Raw genomic sequence first — 8,009 nt, 5'->3', positions numbered from 1 at the left:
AAGTTGTAAAAGCTTTATTAAAAGACAGTGTCCCAAAATTTGGTTTATCATAGGGAGTGACAATGGAGTATCGTTTATAGAGAAAACTGTACAAGGTGTATCTACGTTGCTTGGCATTACTTGGAAATTACATGCCGCTTACCGCCCACAGAGTTCAGCAAAAGTTGAAAGGGCAAACAGATCCTTGAAGAACACCCTGTCTAAACTCTGTCAAGAAACCCATTTGCCATGGACTACAATGTTGCCAATTGCATTGTTCTGGTTGCACTGTCTGCCACATAAACATCTTAAACTATCGCCATTCGAGATAGTTTATGGAAGAGCACCCTCTTTAGTCCAAGGAGTTCGGGGTGACCTCTCACAGTTGGGGAGCCTCATAACTTGTGAGGAATTGCAAGCCTTGGGCAAAGCTGTAAAATATGTGAATAGGTATGTGTTTGAGACTCTGCCATATCAAATTTATTCTCCTGTACATGCTTACCAGCTGGGAGACAGTGTGTGAGTTAAAAGCTAGAGGGCAAAGACCTTACAGCCTAAGTAGAAGGGCCCCTTTACTGTCCTTTTAAGTTTTCCTACAGCCATCAAGGTCCAAGGAGTAGCAGTGTGGATCCATTGGTCTCATTTAAAGTGAGCTGCAGATCACTGGAAAGCACAGCCAGTTCCGGGGAAGCCATTGACTTTGAATTTTGTAAAGACCTTATCTGGCCTTAAGCCATCCAGTAAAGACTGTTAAAAGTCAGCAGCTTGTAGCTGGTGGGACTTGCTTGAAAGCAGGTCCAGAGTACCCGAGCTTCATCAGCAGCCCTGCTCCAACCACACCCGGAGGCTGGCTGGTCTACACACGGCCGAAGCTTTGAGGAAGCCTTTTGGAGCCACACAGAGTTAGATATTCCTTTGTATTAGTTTTCTGAACTTATTGAATTTTTCCACTACTATTCTGTATTGAATGTATTATTGCAAAAGTGCTATTTCACTATAAGCTTCTGCTATAAGACTAAAAATCATGCATGCTTCAAGTGCTTTTATTGCTACGCTTTTCTGCTGTATTTTTGCCTGTGTGCCAATATGCTGTACTCAAACTGTGAGATGTACTAAATGTTGGGAAAGAGAAAGTTCACAACGCATGCTGCATGTCCAATCTAGAGAAGTGTATGGAGTTTGTGTAGAACGTGGAGTGTTATTATCAGGCAAAAATTGAGTATCCTGGGGTTCAGGAGGAATAATATCCTATAGAGGGAGTTTCTGCTGCCTGACTTTACAGTGGGTATGCTGGCCAGTTAATTTAAAGTCTTACAAGGTGAAAAAGCCAAAGCTTAAGCCACCTGTCCAGGAGGCTAAGAAAATTCTGTATAAGGCTGTGTTTAATGATGCTCAGGATGAAAAAATTGTTATTCCAGAACCTGGGAGTAATCTTTTTATATCCCTTGCTGAACAGATAGCTGCCTCCCTAAATATTTCAAACTGTTGGGTGTGCGGAGGTCCGCTGATGAGGGAAAGGATGGCCTTGGGTTGGCATGGAGGTTTTGCCTTCAGACTTGGTCCGATGGAATAAACCTAGATCGGAGTCAAAGTCGGAAGAGTGGAAGATCTGGGAATTGCAGCCAGTGGTGAATGGAGAATTGTGCATTTCCCGGGCTGTGTTGTGGGTGAATGGAAAGCATGTTGGGCACTCTTTGTGCCGCTGGACTTTGTTAGTCAGCTCCACTAAGGAGAAGCCAAAATGGGTAGAGGCAGATGGCAGTGTTATAGAGGATTTTCAGCCATGGGAAAATGTTAGCAGTGTAAATAAATATTCTAATGCTGCTTCAGATTCCTCTGATCAATGGATGGCTCCTGAAGGGTTATATTGGATCTGCGGTAAAATGGCTTATACACTCCTGCCCAGGAGATGGCATGGGACTTGCATTATTGGAACAATACATCCCAGCTTCTTTCTTTTGCCCTGAGACACTTAGGTGAGAAGGGCGGGGTATAAATCTTAATATAAATAAATAAATAAATGTTGGTTCTGCCTTGGGAACCCCAGTATTCGATGACTATGTTAGATCAAAGCGTTCCTTGGACATCGGAGGGATGCAGTGGGGAAATGAATGGCCCCCACAACGGATCATTGAATACTATGGTCCAGCCACATGGGCACAGGATGGGTCTTGGGGCTACCGTACACCTGTGTACATGCTAAACCGTATTATTAGATTGTAAGCTGTGGTAGAAATTATAACAAACCAAACAGCCATGGCCCTGGAGTTGTTAGCTAGATAGCAGATCCAGATGCGTGCAGCCATATATCAGAACCGCTTTGCTCTGGACTACTTATTAGCTGAAGAAGGTGGTGTCTGTGGGAAGTTTAATCTTTCAAATTGTTGTCTAAATATTGATGATAATGGAGAAGCTGTGCAGAATATAGCATCTGAAATTTGTAAAATAGCTCATGTTTCAGTGCAAACATGAAAAAAATTGGATGTGTCATGGTTTGGGCAAATTATGGGAGATTGGAAACATATTCTATTCTTAATTGGTATTTCTTTAGGAGGTTTGATGCTACTCTCATGTTTATATGTTAATACAATGTTAATAATGCTGTGAAGGCACTCACTCCCTTAAGAAAGAATGTTAACATCATGTATATTTCTCCAGATGAAAGGAAACAGTACTTTATTAATTTGTTTGAAGATGGTCAGTCTCCTTCAGACTAAATAAGCTTTCAGAGACTGAAAGGGGGGAAATGAAGGTGGAGCCTCTGAATAATTAATTAATACCCCTATAATAATGAATATAATGAATAAGAGCATGCTTTGCCTCTAAAACTAAAATGTCTGATGTAATTATCTGTTGGAGTGCTAACTCCTGCCTGAGTGGGTGTGGGCCTGAAGCTGGCTGACTAGATAAGCTAACGGCCTCTTGGAGGTGCCTTGCTGAAATAGATAAGTAAGGGGATGGTGTCATGGAATTTTACTAGGGAGAACTCTGCAAAGGAGAGATCTTTGAAATCAGATAAGCCTGTGTGCTTGCTTGCTAGAAAACTCTGTGTATGCAGGGGGACGCATCTCAGTTCTGTTGGGCCATGCTGCCTGAACTGAGCTCTGCTCCGGTACCAGAGTAAAATACCTTGCTTCATACCAGAAATTCTGTGCGGACCTCGTTATTTTTCTGCTACATTTGCTAATAAAATTAGGAAGGGTTACATGATAAGGATAAAACAAGAAAACAGTCTAGTTATCTAGCCACATCTTTTTAGTCACTTCTGGCTCCAAGACAGACTCACATTCTAATCTCTAAGCAAAGGGAAGAAGAAACCCCAAAATGCCTCCATGCAAAATCTTCGGTAATATCACCCAACTATGACTTGACCAGTAGCCAGGTTAAAGGTCACTGCGTGTAGGACAGTTCATTGGTTCTAAAGCTAACTTAACTAACAATTACCATAAACAAACAGGACTCTTTCATGACATCAGGGAGTGAACTTGCAAATACTCTAACATCCCTTCTCATCCGCCATCTATTTGGTGACAATATGTTTGCTTCTTGCTTTGATGTTCTCACTCTTGGATAATAAAGCTATGCATGCCTTAGTGTCCCCAAACAAAGTTATTGGTTTAGGTTCATTAACACCAAAGTCTTTTAGTAAACAGATGATCCATTCAAGTTCATTTCAGGCACTTGCAGCAGAAATATACTCAAGCCTCGTTTGTTGATTAGGCCATTACTGGTTGCTTTAAGTCAATCACACTGCTTCCCTAGAAGAACAGGCAGCCATTTGTTGACTTGTAATCAGTCTAGTCAGTGTCCATATATCCAACCATTCTTGGGTTGTCACAAGGTGAGATCATTAGTTTCAAGTCAGCAGTTTTTATGAGGTATTTTGTCAGTCTTTTTGCAGCATTCCAATCATAATAATTTGGTGAATCAAACTTTCTGCTTAGGATTCCAACAATTTTTCTGTTGTAGCCTAACATCTTAAATGCTGCCACATTTATGGGGGTGCAAGTGTTCTGGCTGATGAAAACTAATGCCCCAATAAATTCAAAATTATTCAGGAATAAAAAGCACCTGCCATTCTTTAAAAGCAAAGCAGCAGGTATACCAGGCAATTTTAATCTTAGAAATGGGAATACAAAGCTGCATCTCTCCCCTGCTCCTCCCTAGTAGCTTCTAGACCAACCTTTCTGTTTCTGTTGCCATCATCGTTTTACAACGTTAATCAAAGTACCATACTCCATCCTGCTTGGCTTGTCATTATGAGGCAACCTGCTGGTAAAGGGGCCATGAAGCTGTGACAGTGAGAAGAACAACACTAATGGTTTGATGATAGAATGTGTGCAACATTAATTCACCTCTCCATACAATCTGGAACAAGAAAACGATTCTAACTAACTGGATGGGTAGTAACAGGATGGCATGAATGTATTCTCTCCTGTTAGAACAGGTCCCCTTCTAAGGGCACAGTGTGAGAATGTCAAGCTGCAACCGCTCATCATATTCTCTTCTTTACTTCATTTATACTCTGCCTTTTTCCTCAGTGGGGAAAGCAGTTTATGGAATTCCCCTCTCCTCCATTTTGTCCTCACAACAACCCTGTAAAGTAAGTTAGGCTGAAAGCATGTGACTGAACCCAGGTCACCATGGCACTACACCACTCTTGCTAACACCTATTTCCAATACTCTTTTGAATGTCACCCCACTTGTCTTTCAAGTGAAATCACTTAATGTAAATTGTTGTTCATATAGACAGGAGTTCTAAACTAACAGATCTCTCATCCACCCACAGAATTTACAGTTTTGGATAGTTAACGGAATGTATCAGGCCTGTAGCAAGTCACCTGCAGCTTTTCTAAGTTCCCCAAGGTCAGCTAGAAATCCACATCACCAGTCTTTTGTTTAAAAAAAACCTCTTTGTAACTTATGAGAGAGCTTTGACTGAAGAGAGCAGCTTTTGGCAGCAAACTTCACAAGGGAACAGATCTGAGTTGCAGCTCAGCTGTTCCCATAAGCACATGTCATGTGTTTGAATCAAAAAAACAGACAGAAAAGACTGCTCTTTTTTCATTTTCTCTTAATGAGTTACCAGAGTATCAAATGACCCAATGGCCATGTGCTGCCAACAGTCATAGAAGCACCCCAATTCACTATCAAAACAGCTATCATCTATCAGCGGCCCATTTTCAGACACTGCCCTAAGCAGCATGGGATAATGGAACAGAAGGCATAACAAAGGGTCATTGTGAAAATCTGCTGTTGCTGGAAGCCATTCAGAAAAAAAAAAAGTGCGAGTCACTGACAGAAAAATAGAAAAGAACAGCTTTCCATAGCCACACATGTTCAGATAAGGGGAAAAAAATGGTTTCAAAACTCACAGAGCCCTTGAGCAGTCACTTCTACGATTATTTTATTTGGTTTGATTTTACAGGTGTAACAGACAGTTTCAGCCAGAAAAAAGCAAGAGAATCAGGTGGAATATCCTATGTACTTCAGCACCAATGTTACCCATTTGCTGGTCACTATCAAATCTTTATCCAAAGTATGCAGGGCCATTACATATGTTACAGAATTACTAAAGATAATGTATTCCTGCACAGCTTCTAATGAACTTCTGAGCACATATTTATATTCCTAGAAGCTTTGAAAGTAAACTAGAGTATAGATAGCTTGTGCCTCTCTTGAGAAACCTTAAGGACTTTCCTAAAAACAAAAATACCACCCCCCCCCGGATCTGTTTATAAGTCTTATATCCCATTTTTCTTCATCAGTTTAAAGCAGCCAACAACATAAAATCATAATTGCTCTACCACCTATCAGCCACAATCACTATAATGCAACGTGTGCTATACACAAGACATGGGGATCATATAGCAAACAAATGATTAATTGCTGGATGTGGTTGTTCAGGGACACCATTTCTGTTTTGATAGTACAAAGTGCAGCATATAACTGGATCCTATGCACCAAGGATCAGCTGGAAAAAATCCTGGGAAGCTGTAAACACAGACTTGGCCACTTAAGGCAACTGGTAATAGGCACTGGGTCTAAGATAGGCTATCAATTAAAAAAAAAATTACTTCATTTATACCTCACCTTTCTCCCCAGTCGGGGCCCAAAGTGATTTACATTGCTCTCCTCTCTTCCATTTCATCCACTCAACTGCTCTTTGAAGTGGGCTAGGCTGAGCATGCGTGATTGGTCCAAGTTTACCCATTCAGACTTGGGTCTCCCAAATCCCAGTCTGGCACTCTAACCTCTACACCACACAAAATATTTAGCTCTGGACAACTCTTCTTGCTTAGTGTTGCACCAGCTACATCCAAAACAGGCTTGAAGACCATGCCTCCAGGGTTCCACTGCCTCTTTCCACAAGCAGCAATTACCTAACATTTAAAAAACCATTTGGTTTCAGCAGCACTTTGAAATATGAGTAGCAGAAGCTTTAGATTTATTGATGTTTAATGCTTTTTAAATCTCTTGTGATTAAAATTTGTAATGTTTCAACATGCTCTGGCTGTGAGCTAAAAACCAATGAAAATGCAGATGAATTGTTGGGGATGAATGATCATGGATAGATTTCGGTAGGCTAAACCCTTGCATTCAATGCAAGGATGGTTTTTACCATAAGGTGGCACTACTTACTAAGGCATGAACCTTGGAACAAGTTTGGGTGTCTGCCATAAAATTTTCCAGCTACTGGGAACACAGCAGCTAGGTACTGAGATAGTCACAATTATTAAGCAGTCTCTTTAAGCAATGTTTGAATAGTCACGCTTTAACACACACAAAATTCCTTGCTTATACACATTAAAATAAACAGCACATCAGATGGGATGAGGCAAGAAGAGACTTTTAACATGCTGCCTGTCTGTTTAAAAATATTTTTTCATACAGCCTCAAGTGATACAATCCAGCAAAAGCTTTATCATGTGATTCTGGTGACTGACTAGGGGAAAGTTAACACAAAAGACACAACTGATCCTATAGAGCATTTTGTGTTTTCCTTTCTCCAACTCATATGTTCTCTTAGCTAATAATAGTTTGCTGTCAGAAGTCATTTATGCCTTTGAGAACTGCAGAATATACCCCAAGCATAAGCATCTCAGAAGCAGCTGCGCATTTTGGCAATCAGTTTTAATTTACAGTTTTATTGTATAAACACAGATCGCTGATCTTTCAATTGATCCGGAGGGTGTCCCTTAGATATCCATTGGTTCCCCATTATTTCACCTTCATGGTGATTGAGTTGTTGGACAGTCAACAGCCTATACACTATTTTGCCGCTTTGTCTGAAATATTGGTGGTTTTGCCGCTTTGTCTGAAATATTGTATTGCCTTCAATTTTATATTATTCTGTTTTATGATGTAAATTTTAATCTGTAATATGTATTGAAACTGTTGCTGTAAGCCACCCTGAGTCCACTTGCAGGATAGGGCGAAATATAAATCCAAAAATTTAATCATGTCAGTGAATTTGCATGAGTCATAAATATCTTCAACACTCTTTTCAGACTGACTGACATAATGTGTTTCACTGAACATACAGTGAGGTGAGGAAAACATGAATAATTTTTAGGAAGCATTTCTTGAAGTGATACTGACCGTTGACACTGATGTGTTTACTCCATGGCAACTCATAATACCATCGAGTCAGGCCCACATGTGTCAAGTTCTGCACAGTCCTCATCAATAAGCACCTCACTGGATTTGGCAGAGTAGATTTATTGCATAATAATAGACAGGTACAACAGGCAAGTCTTCTCTTGCTGAAACTGAGACTTGTGGCCTCAGTCTCCTCAGATATAGGTTTTGGCCCATCAGTTATAAATTCAAAAGGCTAAGCACCAAAATCTACCAATTGCAGGCTCTCTCCTCTGCCCTAAGAGCATCCCGAGCAATAGCTGTGAGAAGAAAACGAAAGTACATTCTCTGAGAGTAAGATAACACCGTTGTGTGCACTTTCTCAGGGAAGAAGTGATTACTTAGTAAGGTACAGACATAGCAGGTGAAAACATGCATGAGCAAAGTAG

The sequence above is a fragment of the Heteronotia binoei genome, chromosome 13 (assembly GCF_032191835.1).
Source record: "Heteronotia binoei isolate CCM8104 ecotype False Entrance Well chromosome 13, APGP_CSIRO_Hbin_v1, whole genome shotgun sequence".
NCBI classification, from domain to species: Eukaryota; Metazoa; Chordata; class Lepidosauria; order Squamata; family Gekkonidae; genus Heteronotia; species Heteronotia binoei.
Note: the sequence above shows the minus strand (reverse complement) of the source record.